Source organism: Podarcis bocagei (genome assembly GCF_964188305.1).
Source record: "Podarcis bocagei genome assembly, chromosome: 17".
NCBI classification, from domain to species: domain Eukaryota; kingdom Metazoa; phylum Chordata; class Lepidosauria; order Squamata; family Lacertidae; genus Podarcis; species Podarcis bocagei.
Window position 1 is genome coordinate 31,841,663 of NC_138143.1, and position 23,676 is coordinate 31,865,338.

The following is a 23,676-nucleotide window of genomic DNA, read 5'->3' on the forward strand; positions in this document are numbered from 1 at the left end:
TTCGTCTTGCGGGGCACCACTGTACACGTAACAAAATATGTATTTTATCACAGTAATTGTTGAACTGAAATACAATTAAGAAGTATATTCATAGTGAAATGCATCCCATGCAACCAGTCCATGCAGAATGTAGACACCCTATATATAGAAATGAGCAAACCAGTGATACTTTAGGGAGCAGGCTGGCAGGCGGGGCCCATTACTTACATCATAGAAGCCCACACAACACAAAACACTGTTGCTGTATGTAAGTTTTATTTGTTTTTTATCTTATATTTTGGAAATGTACATCCAGTTTTTCCCCCTTAAATGTTTTGGGGGGCCCCAAGAGAGTGGGGCCCTAAGCTATAGCTTGTTTAGCTTATACGTAAATCCGGCACTGCCTAGAGGTTACCAGAGCATAAAGGACAGAAGCTGGGCTATCGCTGTCCAGATAGGGATGCAGCTGGAACACCAGCCAAAGCTGATGGAAGGCACTCTGTGCCACCAAGGCCTAAAGCAACAGCAAAGTATCCAGAAGTACTCCTAGTTACATACCTATTCCTTCAGAGAGATTGTAACCCTATCAAGAGCAGGCAACCTCCCATCCATCTGGTCTAGGGAACTGCCCACTAACAAGAGCTTCAGTCTTACCTGGATTGAGCTTGAGTTTGTTGGCTCTCATCCAGTCCATTACCGAGGCAACACAACTGTCCAACACATCCACTGTCACACCTGCAGATGTAAAGAAGTAGAGCAGACAACGTACTCCCAAACTCCAGGTAAATCCACTCAGCAATTTCATGTAGATGTTAAACAGCATAGAGGATGAAATTGAACCCTGAGGAACTCCACACAGGAGCCTCAACAGGACCTAAGAGCACTCCCCAAATATTACCTACTGGAAACAGCCATCCAAGTTGGACCGGAACCACTGCAAAATGGTGCCACCCACCCCTAACTTGGACAGCTGCTCCAGAAGATACCATGGTTGATGGTACTGAAAGCCACAGAGAGGTTAAGAATTAACAGGGACACATTTTCACTGTCTCTTTCCTGACAGAGGTAATCATACAGGGCAGCCAAAGCAGAAACCAGGCATAAACCCTGATTGAAATGGATCTAGTTTCGTAATTGCTGTTGTTTTGTAGAATTCCTTTCTTTCTTCCTTCCTTCTTTCCTTCCTTCCTTCCTTCTTTCCTTCCTTCCTCCTTCCTATTTTGCATAATTTAATTCACTAGCCACAGGGAGGAAAACTGAAGCCCAAGATCAGCCTCTTCTGGTTTCTTAGGAAGGAATTCAATACCATGCCCAGGCATTCTGCAATCAACTGCTTTGCTCTTGAAACCTATATTTCAGTGCACTTGTTTCGGCTGCTGATCCAGGGAACTCTGCTGATCCAGGGAAAGCAGCTCAAGGGAAGCATAGCAGGTGGCTTTCCTGTTGACCAGTGTGCTTGGAAAACAGCTGGATGCTGTCTCAGTAGCAGTTCCTTCAGAGGTATGGCAGCAGATGGCAAAGTGCTCCTTCTTTGATGGACAATCCAAAGACAACTGTACTTGAAAGATGCACATGTGTAGTCTCTCTGAAATGAAGAAGAAAAATGGCTCCACCTGTTGATCAGCCTCTGGTAATGATTGAATTGGTGCACATAAGCTTTCCTGCTCATTTTTCTTGGCATCACTTGAATAATAATTTGGAGATATGTGATAAATGAAAAATGCAGTTTTTAAGCCTAAAGAAGCTGTGAGGATTACTGTATGATGGGAGTATGATGAGTGATTATATATATATATATATATATATATATATATATATATATATATATGGCAGGTGTTGGAATGTGCAATATTTACATATTGTTCTCATTGAAAGAAGGGGAGTGTAAAGTTGCATTGATCTTTTGCAGAAGTATTGAGGTGTTATTTCTATAAGCAGGAGGCATAGTGCCATACCAAACTGATAAGCTTGCTTCCTGAGCAGGGTTACAGGAGAATGAGACAATTTATGCAACTCAGTGTTGGTTGGTGGTTTGGCTAATGAATAAAATACTAGGTATAAAATAAAAGGAGAATTCCCTGGATGCCTAAATCCTCCCTGGCCCAAAATATGGCAACAGAGTATAGCATAACGGACAGGATGGGTGGGTGGAAAATCCAGCAACGATTAGGCAAGAGGGCAGCCTGACACTCCCTTAAATTGGCCAGGGGTGGGCTAGGCACAGCCCCAAAGCCCCTGCCACTGATTGGCCTCACGGGCATTGCCCACCCATACCTAAAAGGCCATTGCGGCTAGAGGTGGGTTGACCAACCACTCCCCCGCAGCCGCAGCAGAAAATGGCGGCCTCCCTGGACCCACTGTGGCCACACTATGCAAAAAACATCACCCACCTGGAGCCCCAGGTGAGCAGTTATTATCGAGAGTTGTTTTTGCATGGAGCAAAAACACACATATAGAACTAGGGGGTTTTTTTGGGGGGGAGGCAGGGTTGGTGTTTGGCTTAGTAGGTCAGAAGCCATGCACCTCTCGATCTAGGGAAAGGTAACATGGAGTTCAGGCCTCCTCCTCCTTACCTCCAACTCACAAACACACACAGAAAAATGAAATAACAAGGAAAAAAGAAATGCAGAACAAAAGCTGGCAGCCCGGTCATATGGATTAGTTTAAGCTCTGCACAGCAAAATGTTATTTATCCCATGACAGTTAAAATGAAACCCTGTCCCTGGGAGAGCAGGGCGGAGACTGCTGATTCTATTCCAGTATGCAAAGGAAGTTATTTGCCTTCCCTGTGGCTCACGAAGCCAGGCAAGGAGCTGGGAATGGACCCTGTTTTCTGTTTTGTTTGCTCCCATCAGAAACAGTGGATTTCCTGGTGGAACTACGTTGTGTGGGTTTGGGAAAGGCAGAACCTGCAAAACAAAGGACAGAACTCTTAATAAAACCTGAGGATCTGTGCTGTGTAAGTGCTAAGAATATGAGATGGGGAGCCTGGGGCTCAAACCTTGTCTCACCGCAAAACACGAGGCCCTTAGGAAATCACTACTTCTGTGACTTCAGACCCTCTTCCCCTCCATGGGCATAAAGCATTGTTACAAGAATTGTTACAAGAATGCAGTTGTCAGGATTACTTTAAGGATGTGGTATATGTAGTATTATAGGGCATCTAGTCTAGCATAGCTGTCAACTTTTCCATTTTCTTGCGAGGAATCCTATTCGGAATAAGGGAATTTCCCTTTAAAAAAGGGAAACGTTTGCCGTCTGCAATGCAGGAATTTTAGCTAAAGCATCCATGACAGGTGGCCATCCAACCCTTGCTTATAAACCTCCAAAGAAGGAGAGTCCACAACCTCTCAAGGGAGACGGTCCCACTGTCTAGCAGCTCTTACGGTCAGAAAGCTCTTCCTGATGTTTAGTCAGAATCTCCTGTCTTATAACTTGAAGTCATTGGTTTGATCCTACCCTCCAGAGCAGGAGAAAACAAACTTGTTCCTTCTTCCATGTGACAGCCCTTGAGATACTGTATTTGAAGATGGCTACCGGTGGATTTGATTTAAATCAAATAGATTTAAATCACAATTTAAATCACTAGTCAGTAAGACTTGATTTTAAAGCGAGATGAGTGCCGCAACCCCAGGTCCCTTTACCTTTACGACTTGATTTAAATCATTTTTTTTACAGAAAGACTAATTCTTGTTGGTATATCTTAATATTGACAACCAGAGGGAGGTTTCATTTTGGGAATAATAAATTATCAGAGTAGTTTTTACATTTATATCGAATATTACTGATTTGGTTATACTATTGGAAATACATAGACAGATAATTATGAAATTATTGTGAGGTTTAATAAGTTAACTGCTTATATTTGGACAACTTTTCTGCTGTACTTTATTGGAAGGAGAAAAGCAGTCATTTCCTTAATAACAATTTAAACAATTTGTTTAACTAAAACAATAACATTATAGAATATGTATCCACGTTTGTTAACAGATGTGGTGAAACTTTTTTTATAAAAAAAACTTAGACTGAGTTTTAGCATAAATGAAAAACTTAAACAAATCCTTATTTCCTAATGAATAGCCTTTAGACTATAATGTAACTTCAATAGAAAACTATCTTTAGAAAGATTTTTCCTCCAAAAGCATTTTATTTTAAAAATCCAATTTAAATTTTTAAAAAATCTGATTTAAATAAAAAACATTTGATATAAATGTTAAAAATCTGATTTTTTTATTCTATTTTTTAAAATTAAAAATCATTTATTTTTATCCACCCTGATGACTATCATATCTCCTCTCAGTGTCCTCTTTTCCAAGCTTAAACATAAGCTTTATTGTTAACAGAAGGCAAAAAAGGAAATAATATTATATTAGGTGGCAGCATTTTTAAACTTCTCTCATATTGTTCAGTTAGTTTTGCTTTTTTCACCCCACATCTCCTCTAGACATTCCTCTTCTTGGTCCTGTGCTGCAGACTAGTTTTGTAAACCTCATGGTCAATGGCAGGGACCAATTCAGAAACATTTGTGACTCCTTATATGTATAACCAACTCTTCCTTTTAGAAAGCTCTGTGGCTTAAATGGAACTGACTCTTGGTGGCGTCCACCTTTTCACAGCGATCAAGTCAAAGCACCATTGACTATTACCAGAACTTTCACTAATCTCAATAAATTCTGTGTAAAATAATTATTCCTGAAGGGTGCTCTTTTATCCAGAGGCTGATAGCACAGTGGTACAGCATATGGCTTACATACAGAGATACAAGGTTAAATCGCTGACATTTCCAATAAAAAGGGCCCTTCAGGCAACAGGACTGAGGGGAAATGATAGCACGATAACATGTGGGAGAGTTATTTGGTAAGGTTAGCTGGTCTCCTTAAAGGACAGCTTTTTACGGTCAGTAATAAAAACAAAGTGAAGTATTTAAGATAACATTATGTTTCTGTCCATAATTTAATGCAAATCTTTATTCATTTTCTTCAATAAAAATTTCAGACGCCAACTCATGAATCATAGCAGAAACCCACAAAGCCAAATCCATAGACTTTGTGGGCAGAAATAAAAAGAGACCGTAAGGAAAAGATACAAATGTATTTTGCAGAGAAACACAGCACAGTCTGTCATATGTACATGCCGTTTCAAATGTCTCCCTGGCAAGTACAGAATACAAAGAAACACTCAGTTCATCCACTTCTGAAATATGTCAGGAAGGAAGTACGGCATGCAAGATTAGACAGGCTCATTGTACATTGTTAAGTGACCTTTTTCAAGCTAAAATCCCATTCTGAGATATTTCATGTCCAATCATGCACCTGGCTTGGCATTCAATTGAAGGGAGAGTTCCTGTTTGTCAGTGCTGCAAACTTTTTCAGGAATAGGCCAAAGTGGAAAGGTAATTTTCCTAGCTGCAATCCAGATTTTGACAGGATCACGCACTGATAATTTTATAAATGTCCCCACCACAGGATAATGCAGATAATTCCATTTATTGCTTATGGAATTAAAGGAGAACACTGTTGTGCAATTTCAACTGAGATGACCTGTTTCCTAATCTTTTAGTTAAAAGCTGCAGATGATTCCCTCTTGGCCAACCTACCTGCAAGATGGAGCTGGTTGGGACTGAGGAAGGGAGGAAAGAAATCTGTTTCCAATTGGAATGGGGCCAGCAGGACAGAACTGCCTGTGCTTTGAAGCAGGTTTCAAAGAAGTAGTCATAATAATGAGAAAGCAGGTTCATCAAAGGCATGGTCATTCGATTTGGAGGATCTGAATATTCTTTATAGACACAAGCTTTCTGTCCGTGTAGCTTCTCCATAGCCACTGTGTAGAAGTGTAAATACAGTAAAAGTAGCATCAGGCATTGTTAAGTCCCTAGTAATGTCCCATCCAGATAGATACACACATCCTCTGAACATTGGCCCAGGTAAATCTACAATTCCTGGACACAGCAACATATCTGAGCAAGCACTCTCCAACGCCAAACACACACACATTTTCCTGAAACATGCCACGTGTTGTTTCTGTCACAAGTCAAGGATCTTCTCAGAGACAGAGACAGGTATGTGTAGCATGATTATAGAACAGAGCTGGGGAACATTTGGTTCCCCAGATCTTCCTGATCTACAACTTTCATCATAGCTCATGATTCCACCAGCAATATCTGGAGGACCAAAGGCTCCCCATCTTTGTAACATAGAAAATCTCCAGGATGAATTACCCAACTCTATCCCTTCTTAGTTGTAGGCTGCAAGTAAAAACATTCCTGTTTGCCCAGGCATTTGACTCCTGGAGCTGAGTAAAATGTTGGACCTCTGGCCCACAACTCTGAGAAGAAATCAAGTGAGGCTTCTGCTGGCAGGTTGGGACAAAGATACCACTGCTCTAGTAGCTTCCTTTTAAGCCACAATTTTACCCAAAAGGGTTCCCAATGAACCATCCCTTTGGGAAATAGACTGGGCATAGCAGAATATCTAAGTGCACACAGCCACAGGGTGACCCTATAACCCATGACAGCTTCACCCTTGTCTTATCTCAGTGGTTTGAAATGTTTTATATTGTGACACCAATAAAGATATTTGATTTGACTCCTGGAGCTGAAATCTGAAATACACTTACTAGTCACATTGAACGCAGTGTTGCTTCTGAGTAAACATCTGTAGGATTGAACTGTAAGCTTTCTAAAACAAAAAAAAAACTGTGATGCTCTTTCTTCATCTCCTTCTGCTGTTGCCGCTCAAGAAATTGTTTAAATAAAAAATCGAAATAATATGGTCAGCCTAGAACTCCCTCTCTGTCTTGGCAAGGTTCTGATGTTACAACAAACCATGGTCTGTTGTTAGATGTTATGAACCAGCACAAGCCTCATTCTTCTGTGCTCCTGTCCCCCATTCACACACAAGAGTTAAAGCTTCTATTCCTGGAATAGAAAAAGAAGTGGTTTATAGTGGCATTTGAACTGAGCAAACTGTTTTGTTAACAGAATATTAAACCAAAGGCATTGGCTTGTTCTTAAACCAGGAAAGGACGCTTTAAATCTCTTCCCTTCATGCATGAAGGTGAGGGGGAGTGTGCAAGCCCAAGGCTTATGCCAGCTCACGCTTGTAACAACAAATCATGATTTGTCATTATATCATACCTGGGCCACTGAGTCCATCCAGTATATGAATATATGGTGACAGGGAAGCTGAGCACTTCAGCTGCAAACGCAGCCACCTAGAAGAAAGTCTTGCTGGTTTTAATGGTACTTAACTTCCAAGTAGCCTAAGATGACAGCCTTAATCCAATACTTCTAAGTATATTTCAGGAGGAAATGAAAATGCAGCTATCCGAACAAACATTCAGTGCCCTGTTATCTCTTTCCCTCCTGAGAAAGCAACATGACATTAAGCTTTTCTTTGTGTTATGCGAGTCCTTTTTTTTTTTTTTTTTAGTGCCAGTTCCTTTAAAGTTCAGTAATCTTTCTAGTTCTTATGTGATCTAAACTGTCTCCGGAGAAGTGATCGAGAATGTTGTTAGGGAAATGTTTGTGAATAGGGTAAAAGGATGGGTGGGTGAAAAAGCACACTCCGCCACTGAAGTCCTCTGTCACACGCTTCAATCCTAAACACATTTACTCAGATGTTACTGCTGTTTAATTCCACGGGGCTTACACCAAGGGAAGTGGGGCTAGAACTGCAGTCTTAGATGAGGATGAGGGCCAAAGTGGAAATCCGTGCAGACTTTTTTGTCCAAAGGCTCCTTCATGAGGTGTTCATGAGGTGTGCTGGGTGTCATTCCAATAGTATTGTGGAGCAAAGGGGAGAGAGAAGCCAGTGTGGTGTAGTGGTTAAGAGCGGTGGACTTGTAATCTGGTGAACTGGGTTTGCTTCCCTGCTCCTCCACATGCAGCTGCTGGGTGACCTTGGGCTAGTCACACTCACCTTGGGCTAGCCTCACTCACCTCACAGAGTGTGTGTTGTGGGGGAGGAAGGGAAAGGAGATTATTAGCCGCTTTGAGACTCCTTAGGGTAGTGATAAAGCGGGATATCAAATCCAAACTCCTCTTCTTCTTCTCTCTGCTATCCAGATAAAGATCACCTGCCCCATGCCTGCCATTAAGAAAAAATACACTACGTAGCACATGCCTCGTTTGGCTCTGAGTCCAAATGAAATCAATGGGGCTTGGTTCTAGAGCATGCATCCCCAAACCCGGCCCTCCAGATGTTTTGGGACTACAAATCCCATCATCAATGACCACTGGTCCTGTTAGCTAGAGATGATGGGAGTTGTAGTTCCAAAACATCTGGAGGGCCGAGTTTGGGGATGCCTGTTCTAGAGTAAATACATTAAAGGCAGTGCGGCAAAAGGAGCAATCAATTGTTTTCATATGAAGCCATGTTTCATTGCATACCCTCCAAGTGTCCCGATTTTTTCCAGGGACAATCCTGGAATTATGAAAGCCGTCCAGCTTCTGTTTTGATCCCGGAATGTTCCTATTTCTCCTGCCAGCACTGAGCTTGTGGAAGAGGGTGAGCCACCTTTTCCCCCATGCGGTGGCAGGAGCAGTGGCGGCAGTGGGGGGAGCATCCAATTGCCTCTCCATGACTGCCACTGCCTAGGCCCAGCCCCTCACTGTGCACCAGCTCGGAAGGGCAGACAGAGGGCGGGGCCCCCCTGGATAGGAAGAAAAGGAGAATGGAGCGGAGCTCAAGGAGTCTTGATTTAAATAAACAAAATTTAAAATGCTTTGTGCGTCCGCGTCTAATCTTGCCCCTTTCTAAAATGTATTTATTGGTGTGTGTTTTTCTTTTTGTAAATTTACCACAAAATAAAATAAAATCGGGATTAAGGGGTGGTGGCACTCACCGTCTTCTAATAGGAAATGTTCTGTGGTGGGCAGGGGGGGACACAAAAAATGGGGTGGTGGTGAGCGGAGTCCGTTTGGAGGAGGAGTGAGAAATGTCCTTATTTTCATCTGAGGAATGTTGGAGAGCATGTTGTTACAGGCGGTCTTCCGTGGCTTGTGGAAATAACCTCTAAAGCACAGTGTTATCAATAGGCATAACTGTGCCAGCGATACATGCATAGGATTGCAATTTTAGTGTCTTTGAAATAGCCGCTTAACCATACTGATGTAGGCATCAGATGGAATGCTTTCCAGACTTTCCCTCTACTGCCAACATATAAGCAGACTACAATAATATATTAAATGGCAACCTGGGTTTTTGCTTGTTAAATCACCTGTTTGGAACTTTTTAATACTGTGCCTTTTTTTACAACCAGATCCAGGAAAACAACAGCACCTTCCTCTCTGCTGTCCCTGTTTTACAATGGGCGCTCACACCTGAAGCCTGTTTTTCTAAGCCCCAGCATATCCTGTGCAGGCCTTAGTAGAATTTGCTGTTTAATATTTTAAACTTTTGTAGTTCAGTTTACCCACTCTTCCTCCCAATCCTGCATTTATGGAGTGGGAGCTGGGCCAGACACCCTTCCATAAAAGATTTACATTGTATTTTTTTTATTTTTAATCCCCTGAGAGAGATCTTCATTTGTTATTAGCTTTATTTTGAGAAGCAACAGGAATGTATGCCGTCATACAGAAAGACAAAACAATCTTTGAAGGCGGTGAAATGTTGCTAATTTCAAATTTCCTCCCAGGTTTGCTGAGTCAATACTTGCAACCCCTGCAAATGTACAGAAACAGATGTTAGTAGCCCCACCCCACCCCGCTCCCTCTCTGAAATAAATTGTATTTATTCCTATGGAAGTTAAGTGTGGAGGCCAGAATCGCAGTACTGTAGAGGAAAGAGCTGCTTCACATGATCAGCATTCCACTTGCAGGACTATACCACTGACAGTTGAAGATCACATTTTGCAATGATTCCTCACATTAATGAAACCAATCTTTTTAGGAAGAATGAAGGTACATTTTCCTTAACGTGCTAGTTTTGTTTGTGCGTACGCGGTTTCTCTTTTTTCCCCTCACGTTGTTGTTATTTTTTACATGGAGGAGCATTCAAATATTTGATGCCCTACCCGCAACCTGCAGTGGTTTAATCTAGCAAAAGATGTCCCTCTCGTTGTTCTGCTGATCCTGTAGTCTTACCATTATAACAACTGGAAGAGGGGGAAATGAGAGTTTATGCATAGGCTAACCCAGTTGTCTGCAACCTTTAGGACAAAAAGAGCCACTTGGCCCCGTTTCCGAAGAAAAAAAAACTGGGAGCCGCAAAACCATTGCAACATTTAAAACAAATATAACATGCCTTTATCCGTGGCTGGCCTACCGGGGGTCCAAAACAGGGACGTCATCTTCCTCTTTGCAGTCATAGACCTGCATGCGCGCCACTGCCCTCTGATCTGACAGCGGGCGGGAAGGTGACGTCGGGACGGTGCGTGACTGATGCACACACCGCCCCCATGCGACGTCACAGCCAGTACAGCGCCCGCCACAGTGGGGAGTATCGGGGCGCACAAATCACCTCCTCCCCTCGCTAGTATCCGCCCCGGAGCCGCGGCAAAGGTGTAAAAGAGCCATATGCGGCTCCGGAGCCACGGGTTGCAGACCCCTGGGCTAACCTTTATCCACTCAAAAACTGAAGAAGGTGTTATGTACAGAAGTTCTCACCCTGGGCCAGCAGGGGGATACTGTAGATAGGTTTCACTCAGGTCCACATATGCAAATAAGGAATTGAAAGTGACGTTCAGTGATTGGATAGTTACAGAAAGTTGTTACTGTTGCGTTGTAGTGGAGCTCTATATAAGCAGGCTGGCTGAACCCTTCAGTTCAGTTCAGGGGCGCCGACTTATAAAAAATATTGGGGGGGCCCATACCGGGGTCCTGCCGCTGGTTCGCTCGGGTAGCCGGGAGAACGCAGTTCGAGGTGGCGGTGTTGGGGAGAGACCCTCGCTCAGGGCGCCACAAGACTTGGCGGCCGGCGGCCTATCTGGGGGGTTTTGGAGCGTATTTCGGCGGAGCGATTGGGGAGGAGGGGGCTTGTTGCCGGATTCTTCAGCTGGGCCGGAGATCCGCTGCTGGGGGGTCCCTGGGCCGAGTTGTGAGCACGGCCTGCTGAAGGGAGATCCAGCCGATTGCGCGACGGGGACGGCCGGGGCTCTCCGGCTAGGGCACGCGGCTGGCTGGCTGGCTGGCTGGTGAGGGAGCAGGTGGGGAGGAGGCGGGGGTCCTCACTCTCTTAGGAAACGCACCCGCGCGCCCGATTGCCACGAAGTCCGAAGGGTGCGTGTGTGGAATTAAAAAGCAAAAACGAGATACGGGCAGGGCAGGCAAAGAGTTTTCCGCAAGAGGATGGAGGGCAGGTAGAAGAGAAAATCACTCAAGATGAGACAGTCAAATCAGCCATGATAAAATGGGCTCAGGATATTGGGTATAACATCATGTTTGAGGACTGGGAAAGGTTATGGACCACCGGAATGAAATTCACGGCATGTAATGCCTTGAAGGAAAATATTATGAAAATGATTTATAGGTGGTACATGACCCCAGTCAAGCTTGCAAAAATATATCACCTGTCTGATAATAAATGTTGGAAATGTAAGGAGGCTGAAGGGACATTCTTTCACCTCTGGTGGACTTGTCCAAAAGTGAAGGCCTTCTGGGAAATGATCTATAATGAGTTAAAAAAGGTATTTAAGTATACCTTTCCCAAGAAACCAGAGGCCTTCCTCTTGGGCACTGTTGGCCAGAAAGTGTTAAAGAAGGATAGAACTTTCTTTATGTATGCAACAACAGCAGCAAGAATACTTATCGCAAAATATTGGAAGACACAAGATTTGCCCACACTGGAAGAGTGGCAGACGCAAATGATGGACTACATGGAACTGGCTGAAATGACTGGCAGAATCCGAGATTTGGGAGAAGAAACAACGGAAGAGGACTGGAAAAAATTTAAGGACTATTTACAAAAACAATATAAGTTGTATGAATGTTAAAAATTTACACGATTCGGAAACTATAGCTTCAGCAATTAGATTTGGGAAACAGGAAATTATATTTTAAGTAAGAAAAGGTCAAAATCTAAGGTAATACTATGTTTAATTTAAGATATAAGGAACTGATGAAAAGTATGTTAAATTTAGAGGTATAGTATTTGAAAAGTACAAAATAAGGTACGAAACAAGGTAATAATTTGCTGATATCTTTATTATAAAGAATGCAGGGTAAGGGAGATGCGAGGAAGTCCAGTTAGTTATATAAAAAATGTGTTGAATGGTTGGTTTTCTTTTCTTCTTTTTCTTTTTTTTTCTTTTTCTTGTTCTTTTACTTTTTTCTTCAGTGTATGTTTCTAACTTTGTATTTGAAAACTTAATAAAATATTTATATATATAAAAAAGAGAGAAAATCCTTTCGCTTTTCTGGGGCTCAGGGAAGTCTCAGAGCCGGAGGTTGGGGAAGGGACCCCCTTTGCTCTGCCCTCTTCTCCCGTCTTAGCCGCGCAGCTGTCCTCCGCGGCTGCGGAGCGGCCCTGCGCCGGTGCCCAGCCCCTCTGGGCGCCTTCTGCGCTGCCAATGACAAGCGGGCGACGTCGCGGGCGGGGAAGGCGTCGCTTTCTTTCCCGATCCTGCATCCTCCCAGTCTTCCAGCCCTTTTTTGGGTTGGAAGCTCGTCTCGTTCGCCCTTCTCCTTTCTTCACCCTGCGCGCAATTTTCCTCCCTCGTCTCCCTCCCCATTTCTCCTTCCTTCCTTCCTGACTGACTGGCTGGCTTGGGCTCGGGCTCAGGCTCGGGCTCCGGGTCGGGCTCAGGCTCAGGCTCGGGCTCGGGCAGCCACAGCGTCGGCGGTGTTGGCGATCGGCGGCGCGGGGGGATGGCCCTCCCGGGGGAGCCGGCGCTGCTCAATGGGGTTGCCAAGGAGACAGGCCGGCCGCCCCCCTCCCCCGGCCCGGCGCCCCCCGCCGCGCCGGTGCCCTATAAAAGCCGCGGACGCGCCAAGCGTCAACAGGCAGAGCCAGCGCGGCGGCGGCGCTCTGCTGGAGGGGCGCTCGAGATTATTGGGGGGGCTGAGCCCCCCCAAACGAATTATTGAGGGGGCTCGGGCCCCCTCAAGCCCCATGGAGTCGGCGCCTATGGTTCAGTTCTGTTCTGGGTCTGTGAATAAACAAGAGCTGTTTGAAGAATCGCTGTGTCGTCTGATACGTTCACCCACAATTTAACAGACGTCTCAAACAGGGATATGGCAATTTGCATTCATTTGCAAGGCTGTTATCCCTGAGTTTAAGGGCTCATCCAGACTTCCCTGCAGGCAATGTGCTTTAGAGGTCACTGGTTTGAATCCAGCCCTGGGCTGAGGTCTCCTGACAATAATGCTGATCAGGTGAGGAGGAGGGTTTTGATCTTCAATACAGAACCCCGGGCAGTGAGGATTAAGCCTCCTCACCCAGCACATCACAGTGGAGAACAAAAGAACCCATCCTTATTTATCGGGGTTCCCAAATAACGAGGAGGGAGAGAGGTGGCCTGAAGGACAGGAATGGTTTGGGTGAGTGTCAGGGGAGGCTCTGAAGGCGTGACTAGGCCTGCAGCCCGGGGGAGGGTTGCTCATCCTTACACATAAGATGGGAATTCCAGAGGTTGGGTTCCTCTATGGACAATGCCTTAATAACCTGCATTGCAGCCAGATTCATGTTTGAGATACAGGAGAGAGAGAGCAAGACCTACCCTTTTGACCAGTTGTGTTTGTGCGTGTATATGTCTACATCGCTTTGAGCCATTGTGGGAAAAGCAACTAACTATGTGATCATAAGGATATACAAATTCAATGGGACTTAGTCATTGTTTTGGAATGCAAGCTAAGAAATGTTTTAAATAAGTAAGTGAATGCATGTGGCAGAACGGTGTTGTGGCATGTAATGGTTATGCTTTGGGACCAATCCAAAGGATGAGGGTTTTGTAAGACGGTTGTTTCCTCTGAGTTGGTGTAATGAATCAAGAATCCACCATCTACATGGAGAGTATTTCAGGATGTTCCATCTCCACCCTTTCTCTCTCTCTGTGAGGCCATTTATTAGTCATTAAATTTACAGGGAATTCTGCACACCGTCAACTTTGCATACCAGACACAACTGTGCTTAATTTATTCTAATTTTTTATTGCAAAGATGTTCAGACTTCCTGCTCTCAGGAATCACTGCCTCACAGGGAAACTATTCTGCTCTAGGATGGGACTTGAGGGATTGACTTAACTGTTGGGCCAGAGACACAGAGTGAGGATATTGCTTCTACCTTTTGTCCCAGTGCTTTCCATGGGAAAACTTGCATTTTACTGCTGAATCAGAGCAAAAAAAAAAGTGTTGTAACAAAAACAAAAAACCACCACTCGGACACAGAGCTTTAAATCTCAGACCTGTGCATAGAAATGCAGCACAAAACGAAGTTTGAATGAGCCCCAAGTCTTGTGGGGAAACCTGGTCAGTTTAAGTCCCAAGAGTAAATGAACCAATATTTATTGTGAAGGTGGAAGAATGATTCAGGATGTCCTTTGAATCTGCAGGAAATTATAAGACCTCAGGAACTGATTCAATATTGATTAGAAATGAGTGTGTGTGTGTGTGCGCGCGCGAGCGCGAGCGCACCTTTATATATTTAAAATGTTATCCTGAAGGAGTAATTCTGATATTGCTGAATAGACTATACTACTAGAGAGTTAAGAGAAAGTGACATAAAGATAGGGAACGTGATAAATATATAAACAAATAAATTTTGGATTATGATGACCGAACATACATTTTGAAATATTGATGTTGCCATTTATATTATTAGTATATGTTTAACACATTTTGCATGCTTTCCTGATGTATGCTATGCAAGTCTTTACACACACACACAAACACACACACCTCATATCAGTTCTCTATAGCCTAAGGCTGCAATCTGAAATACTCACCACAAGCCTCCACAGAAAGCAGTAGGACTTACTTCTGAGTAAACAGAAGTATTGCACTGGGCATTTTGCATTGTGAATCTGTTGACAAACCGAAACTATACAGTACCCAGAACAAAATCACTTGAGGATTGTGGCAAGGTGGAAATATAGATCACTGAGCTCTGTTTTTGCTTTCTAGATTCAAGAGATAAGTAAAAAAAAGGGGGAAGAAAGAGCAGCCATAAACAATAAGCTTATTGAAGAAAAAACAAGCAGAAGCAATAAGCGTTAAGAGAACTGGGTGGAGGGGGGGTGATTGCATTTCAAGTAAGATGAAGCGTTTTAACATAAAGAACACGATGTTTAAGTTTGAGCTAATTTCTTTTACCATTCGGCTTTCTAAAAATAACCTCAAACGATGTATCGTTTTTCTGTTCCATCTTGTTTAAGAGGCTGCTGTCAGTGTGCTTGCTTATGTCAGTGGCCCTGTAACTTCAATTTGAGCGCTGTGTACTTTGCTCCACATGACAACATCGGCTGTTATCAGCGATAAACAGAATGGAAGGCTTTGCAGTTAAAGGTGTCGTGATGGGGCAGAGACAGGATTTTAAGAAGCAGGCGGACACTTATCAGATTTAGCAAGGAATGGGCCCTGGATTTTAGAGAATACAACCCATGGGTCAAATATAGGAATTCCTTTCAAGTCAGGTGACCTCCCTGCTCAGGCCCAAATGAAAGAAAACTCTTAAATGTCACTCGTGTACTGTTTAGATTAGAATGTATTTCGTAAGAACTACTGTGAATGCAGTAGTTTCCTTCATTGCGATCGGGTTTCTGTCTGTCATTTGGACCAGCGTGCCTAAGGAGAATGCTGCAATACAATTTTACAATGTGTACTGTAATACTCTCTCCCCCCCAAAAAAAAACTTCTCAAACTTGGGAAATCGAAACTATACTGTCTTTGAACCAGAACCTTCATTTAGCTGTCATGGCTGTTGATGCGTCAAGCTTCCGTTTACATATATCTGAAAGAATCAAAATGGATCATTCAATACAATGCAAAGATCCAGAACTTTCTGAAATGTTGTGTGAACTGCCATTACCATTTGATTGTTCTTCTTGAGGAATTGTAACATTAGTTCATAAACCTCAATAAGCAGCTCTACATATCTCTGGGCTCTGGTAAAGCAGCTGTCTATCCTTTATAAATAATGTCGTCCCCCCCCCCAAAAAAATCATTAATTGAAAAGCCCAATTAACAAATGTGGATAATACTGTACATTTAAACTTATGGTAGAAAATGAATCTGAACCTGCAAAAGCAGAAGGATAATTCTCTGTGAACTAAAATGGCCATAGTTTTGAGAGATCTGATGAAAAATTGTCACTGTCTCTTTGTGTATATTGTGCCATTTTTTATTTTAAAAATTCTTATTTTCCACATGGAAAGTCTTGTTGTTTATCTTTGCACATATCTTTTATCCTGTGTATCATTAATAATAGTTAGGCTCTTTGTTCAAGGCAGCTACAGCTGTTTCTGAGCATACCAAGTAAAACTGTGGTAGAAAGATGCAAAATCTGTTAAGGCCAGTGCCCTACCAATAGGCAAATTGAGGAGTCCTCCTCAGGTGGCAGATGCAAGGGAGGCAGCAGCAGCAAACCCGTGGTTGTTCTTAAGTGCCCCCCCCCCCCGCCGGCAAACCCCTTTCTTTTGGAAGGTGGAGCTGCATTGGTTACGTGGTCTGTCCTCCTGCTACCTCAGGAGCAGTGGAGGTATGTAAAGGTAAAGGACCCCTGGATGGTTAAGTCCAGTCAAAGGCGACTCTGGGGTTGCAGTGCACATCTTGCTTTCAGGCCGAGGAAGCCGGCGTTTGTCCACAGACAGCTTTCTGGGTCACGTGGCCAGCATGACTAAACTGCTTCTGGCTCAACAGGACACTGTGATGGAAACCAGAGCACACGGAAATACCATTTACCTTCCCATCGCAGTGGTACCTATTTATCTATTTGAGCTGGTGTGTTTTGGAACTGCTAGGTTGGCAGAAGCTGGGACAGAGCAACAGGAGCTCACCCCGTCACGGGGATTTGAACCGCCAACCTTCTGATCAGCAAGCCTAAGAGGCTCAGTGGTTTAGACCACAGTGCCACAGTGCCACCTGCTCCCACAGTTGTGTAGGACACTTTGTCCTACACTGGGTAATGTTGGTAGGGGTGTGTGTGTTCGCGCAGCCCTGACACTCCAAATTATACTATCCACATGCTCCACAGCAATATAAGAATCACAATATTTTTTGGGTTTCTTCGAATTTCTGGGAAGTGCCTGCTAATTCTAAATACATTCTTCAGAATTCGGTAATATAAAGCACTGTCAGAAAACACACACACAGACACACACACACACACACACACACACACTACAATGCTTATTTTATTTTCCTCTTCTTTTAGGCACTGTGCTTCTGATATTTTCCTCAATGGCAGATAGACCGAAGAATCACTCCAGCATGTTTAGGAAACCCCACGGGATCGTTTGTGCACATTTACACATGAGAGCCTTTGGGCCCTGATACTGCAATATGTTGCATTTGGTGGTGCCTGTCAAGAGTTTCCTCCAGGCTAAGTGAGGCGCCTGGAAATTAAAAACACACACACACAAAAAAAACACCAATCCGTTTCTGCACAAGCATGAGGAATCAGCTTTGCAGCAAATCTTTCATGTTTCTTTGCTTAGTTAAAAAATGTTGTGATTCTGATTAAATTGTGACTGTACCAAGAAGGGCCAATTTATACCACCTGCAGTCTTGATTAGAAGTCCTTTCCCCACCCACCAAAGCATTATAGTGCAGCTCACAGTTGCTTGCCCTGGGCAAACTTGGAAATAAATGTGGAAGGCAAATAATAAATAATGCAGGTTGCTTCATGTGACCGACTGCTGTAGTTTAAGGAGGCAAGGGGAAAGATACTAGTCAAGGTAATATAAATTCACTGGGATAGGAATAAAGTTTATAAAGAGGCAGGGGCTGGAAAGCACCATAGGGAGTACTGCAGGCAGTGATGATGATGGTGATGGTTTATTTCTGTGGCTGAGAAAGCTAAATTCTGCCCCAAGAAAAGCCACCATCTGTTAACATGGGGTGGAATTCACTTAATGAACATATATACACACACATACACAGACACACACACACACATACCCCAGCCAAGACCGGGCTCAGGGCAGCTAACATCAGGTATAAAAACAATTGATTAAAATACAACTTAAAAACAAGATTAAAATACTACTTAAAATGCAGCCTCAGTTCAGTGGAAGCCCAGATCAAAAACTGTTTGGGGGGAGAAAACGTCAAATCTTCACCAAGGCCAACTATCCAGACTGGTCCTACGGGGGCCAGAAAAGTCAGGCAAGTCCCCAAATAGGGGTTCTATCACAGAAGGAAAATGAAAGAGGGGGAGGGGATCAGGCTGGTTCAAAGCCAAAGGCCATGTGGGACAACTCTGTCTTACAGGCCCTGCGGAAAGAAATCAGATCCCGCAGGGCCCTGGTCTCATGAGACAGAGCATTCCACCAAGTGTTGAAAAGGCCCTGGCCCTGGTTGAGGCTAATCTGACTTCCTTATCAGGACCACCTGAAGGGCAACCCAAAGAGGTTTGAGGCTGAAACGTGCATGGCTCATGACGGGCTGCCCCTGACATAGAATTATAGAATTGTTGAATTGTAAGGGACCTGGGATCATTTAGTTCAACATCCTGCCATGCAGGGATCGAACCTGCAGCCTTGGCGTTATCAGCACCATCCTCTAACCAACTGAGCTATGGGGGCTTGGACATGTCTTCCTGCTCCTTTTCCCCCTGCTCCGTAACTTTTAAGTGATATGGAATGTGTAGCATGATGCCAAAAACCAAGATTTTCACACTATGGGTCCACTTCATTGACCTCTCTTTCAAGGACTTCTCTTTCACTGCACTCCAGTGCAGTGAAGTAACATCAATCATTTTATTATATCACTAGAAGTTAATGCTACTGAAGAGAGGAGTTACCGAGATGCAAGGCTGCTGTATTCAGCAGTGGCACGCTCTCCGTCTGAAGCGGCAATTCTAAGCTCTCCATGTCTTGTTCCCCATTCCAGTTCTTCTGTTGGAACTTTGAATTCAATTTAATGTGCTCATGTAACAGGCAGATTATTGTGAGAGCTATCAGAGTGCTGAAGGGCAAATGGAATAAATTGGCGAAAAGAATGTATATAGGAAGGACATGCAGAACACAAGTCCATTTAAATCAACTGGTTAAAGCCTGGAGGGCTGCTTGAAAGAAGAGTTTTTACATTAAGGATTTTAGAAGCTTTCTATACAAAAGTGTTACGTATGGAGCTAGGGTCAAAGAGAAAATATAGATTCCTCTCCGAAATACAGAATTACATTGCTATTGTCCTCTTAAAATTATTCACAACTAAAATGATATTTGTTTTACATTTCCTGGGGCTTTGTCACCGTAGCTGCCTGCAACATTATTCACATTGGAAAGTAATGCCCTTCTGAGATTTTGGTGGTTTTTTAAAAATATATAAATTGCATTGTACTGGCTTATAGATGGTAGCCAAAGGAGCAGCAGCAGAGAGAAAAACACCTGAATAATTTGAAACACAACATGAAGAAGATCTCCTTCACATTGCAGTTCAGATTATTCAGATGTTTGTTTTTCTGCTACTCCCCCTGCCCCATAACCTAAAATACATTGGCCTCAATCCTGTTTTAGTTGTGTGCAGCAGTTGTTGCCGCAAACAGCAAACTCTTCCTGGCAGTTTAATTGGGCCCAGATAAGTTATGCAGATGTGCACCCAGATACACATTGCAGCCTCATCACCTGTTCAAGCAGAAGTCTGATTCTTGTTCCATGTACAGATCTCCTTTGCTGGACTGTGGCAATGATGCTTTCTGACTTAATTATTTCAAAATGGATTAAATAAAAACGCTCCCTCAAATACAATACCTCATATTCCCCAAATGATTTGCTGCTTTGGAAAAACTTAATACTGCTTTGCACTAGAGCTGGTAAACACCCCTTCATAAAATATTGCCCTAGATTAGCAAGAGCCCTGAAACAATTTTGCCATATGCTGTCCTCATCAGGACTCGTTTTTTTAAAAAATAGCTCCTTTATGAAAGAGTTTTTACACAGCTCTGCTTTTACTGCACATCGTGCGCAGGAAGTTAGAAGAGAAACAAAGACATGCAAAACTTTTAATAAATTTAGACTGCAATCCTATTAACTGGGATGATATGCCATTGAATTCAACAGGACTTAACGTCTCCTGAGAAGATAGGTCTAGAATTACACTGTCAGGGGACAATTGAAACCCTGCATCCGCCAGAAGGAGGGAGTTAGGATCCGGTGGATCTCTGGCTCAGCCAGCTGCTTCCTGGCACAGTCATGCTATGCCTGTTGTAAGCCCCACATCCCAGCTCTGCCAGAGATATACACCAATGTAACACCCTTGTGTAGACAGAACTGGGACTCAGCTGGCTGAGACAAGACAGGTAGATATTACACTGGTGTGCTCCCAGAAAAATGGACTCAGGAAACAGGGGGACTTTTGCTGGATCTTACTTCTGTTTAGCTTATTCTGGTGGAACATACATCAGCAAAAACGGTGATCCGAATCAAGCCCCTTGGCTCAGCTGAGAGACCAGCAACTTTTGGTTCCTCCTCTCTTTGAACACTTTCCACTTGGCCCTTATAAGGTCCCTGTTACTAACATCTAGTGACTTTGTTTCCTTTCCTCCCTCTCAATCCCTTTTTCCTTTTGTGTCATGTCTTTTAGATCATAAGCCACTTTGGGTGCCCTTCTCAACTGGAGAGTGAGGTAAAAATATTTTAAATAGGTAAATTTGCTTTCCTGTAAAAAGTGTGTGTGGTAAAATAGTAGGGTGAGGCCTGCATTCTATGACAGGGGATTCCTTTTATGAGATATCCCTCTGTGACTGTTATTCACACTTCTAACACAGCAGCTCCCTTTAGCTCAGTGCCACTAATGTGACCTATTTTCCTTTTCTTGGTTGATTCATTCAATCTGGTTTAATTAATGAATTATAATTCCAACCTTTTCTCCAATCCCATTTCTAACTTATCACTTCACAGTCAGCACAGCATGGCAAATATGGCAATTTAAATGGATTTTCCCCCTTCTCTCCTAGAAAAAAAATAAATATAACTTGCCCAATACTAAAGTGATGCATTGATTCCTGGCAACAGCTGCTAGGAAGCTATTAGGAACTGGAGTTAATCATTCTTGATTGTTATTGTCAGTCAGTTCCCATATTCACAATGCAGAACAATGTCAATACTGCTTACACGGATTTTATTTACAGCCATATCCACTGAAATTAGAAAAAAAAAAGAGCTGCTAGGGGTTTTTCTTCCCCTGAGACATGGGATGTGAAACTTTAGGCTAAGTCTGATTTTTCAGTTCCACAAAGCTGTTGGGTAGAAAGTCTTTGTAGGAGTGTACCAGTTCAGTCTGCCAGTGGAATAAAATGTTTCTGAATTCTCCACATTGCACAAGTCTCATGTTGATTTCATAGAACTTCTACCTTAAAGGGATGAAGAGAAAAGACTGCTGGCAAGCATCTATTAAAAAAAAAGAGAATGAACACATACATTAATATACATAACACCATAGAGCAATATGTACACTATAACAACTTCCAGAGGTGCACTAATATTATTTATTATTATTTCTTGGACTTCTTATCCCCACTTAATCGTACATGCCTACGGCAGGTTTGAACTATATAAAAAACACAAGACTAAAATCAGTTAAAACAATTTAGAAGCAGAAGACGGAGAGTATATAGTGCATCCATTCTCACTTAGATGACTTACTGTGCGAGCCACTGCCAATTTTAATCTGGGGACTATTCCTCGCCATTGCAGCTGGCCAGATGTGTAAGCCCCTGGCCCTCTTTTTGCTTTATGTCAGCACTACCACTAAGGCTGGATTTAGGTTTGATGAGACCCTAAGATACTGAAGGTAATGGGGCGCCTTTAAATGTCCAGCTGTCCTTTGTCAACAACAAATTGTCACTGTTTTTTGTGTTGAATATATATGCTATATCAGGGGTCAGCAACCCACAAGCAGCTCACGGGAGCAATTTAACCAGCCCATGAGCTGCCCCCGAACCCAGCCGCCTGCTCAGCGAGTCCCCGTATGCTGTGCTAAACTGGCATGGCACGGCACGGGGATTCGCTTCCGTGGCGCTGGAAATCACGTCTGCATATGCCCAGACACCGGAAATTGCGCACGCACACAATCCACCCCACGGAGAGATCTCTGCGGGACTTGACCGGCCCAGGCAGGTAAAACCTTGCCGAGCCTGTACTGTATGGTAATTTATGGACCTAATACACAACACAAAACACTGTTGCTGTGTGTAGGTTTTGTTTTATGTGTTTTTAATCACATATTTTGGAAATGTACATCCAGGGGTTTTTTCCCTTTAAATTTTTTGGGGGCCCCCAAGAGAGTGGGGCCCTAAGCTATAGCTTGTTTAGCTTTTACGTAAATCTGGCACTGACTACTACTGTAGATAGCCAACGAACAGTACTGCAGCAGCCAGCTCAGGAAGGATCTACAGTTCTACCTGGTCTTATAAAGCTGGTTAATGACGTTCTTCTCTTTAACCAACTTGGGGCTCAGGTCCTAACTGCATTGCCTGCCCATTCACCACTCTCCAGATCCCCAGTCCTAATACCCTTCTTACTCAGGACATTCTTGCTATGTTCACTGTCCATTGATGGCTCATGGCATGCTTCCAAACCTCTACGGTATATCTCAGTTGAATTAACATTGATTTCATATACTGCTTAAGTGTTCATAGAGCTGGCAGCTCTTGCCAATGGTGGTTCATTCTTTTTGCTTTAAAAAGCAAGGTATTGTGGCACCTGAAAGCTTCATAAATTTACCACAGTGTGATTACATTTCTAGAGAAGAACCTACTTTATCAGCTGCATGAAATGGAAGCTCGTACTGCAATTGATTGATTGATTTAGCTATTTAATATCCTGCACTTCGAAGGGATGCAGGTGGCGCTGTGGGTTAAACCACAGAGCCTAGGACTTGCCAATCAGAAGGTTGGTGGTTCGAATCCCCGCGACGGGGTGAGCGCCCGTTGCTCGGTCCCAGCTCCTGCCAACCTAGCAGTTCGAAAGCAGGCCAGTGCAAGTAGATAAATAGGTACCGCTCCAGCGGGAAGGTAAATGGTGTTTCCGTGCACTGCTCTGGTTCGCCAGAAGCGGCTTAGTCATGCTGGCCACATGACCCAGAAGCTGTACGCCAGCTCCCTCGGCCAATAAAGCGAGATGAGCGCCGCAACCCCAGAGTCAGCCACGACTGGACCTAATGGTCAGGGGTCCCTTTACCTTTACCTATCCTGCACTTCAGCACACATTTCTGGGGCAGCTTCCAATACAGAAGTGTAAAAGTTTGTAAACATGTGCTAGTCTTCAAAAGTTAATGTATGAGTCCTTATGGTGCCATGTCATTGGTCTTACTTTAGTGATTCCACTCTTCCCAGAAATTACAGTGGGGCTCTTGCCCAACATTGCAGTTCCCCATCGTGTCCCGTCTCCCCTTTCCCATGCAGACTTTACATTTTTATTGAAATTTCACATTATTTCCAAATACAATTCAAATTGCATAGCACGGTACAAGCTTCCAAGATCACAACAACATTTTTTTGTCCTAACCCTTTTTTTGCCATATCTTCTTAGGTTTAATGGCTCAAGCCTCACTTTTATTTCTCCTGTCCTGTTGTCCTGCTCATCCACTGAGGACTTGCTAGC

The 23,676-nt window shown here is 43.5% G+C and overlaps 1 protein-coding gene across 13 annotated transcripts in view; it reads left to right on the plus strand.

The window, feature by feature from the left end:
- The window catches only part of NRG1 (neuregulin 1), a 513,412-nt gene that overhangs the window by 165,267 nt on the left and 324,469 nt on the right, over positions 1–23,676 (plus strand). The window contains exons 1-2 of one of the 13 annotated variants that reach the window (XM_081176436.1): positions 15,969–16,020; positions 20,657–20,698. The exons of 9 other annotated variants lie outside the window; for them this stretch is intronic. The gene's annotated coding sequence lies outside the window, so the exon portion shown is untranslated. Of the gene's footprint in view, positions 1–15,968; positions 16,021–20,656; positions 20,699–23,676 lie in introns of those variants that run through there. 3 more of the 13 variants (XM_081176437.1, XM_081176438.1, XM_081176439.1) reach the window with 3 other exon arrangements.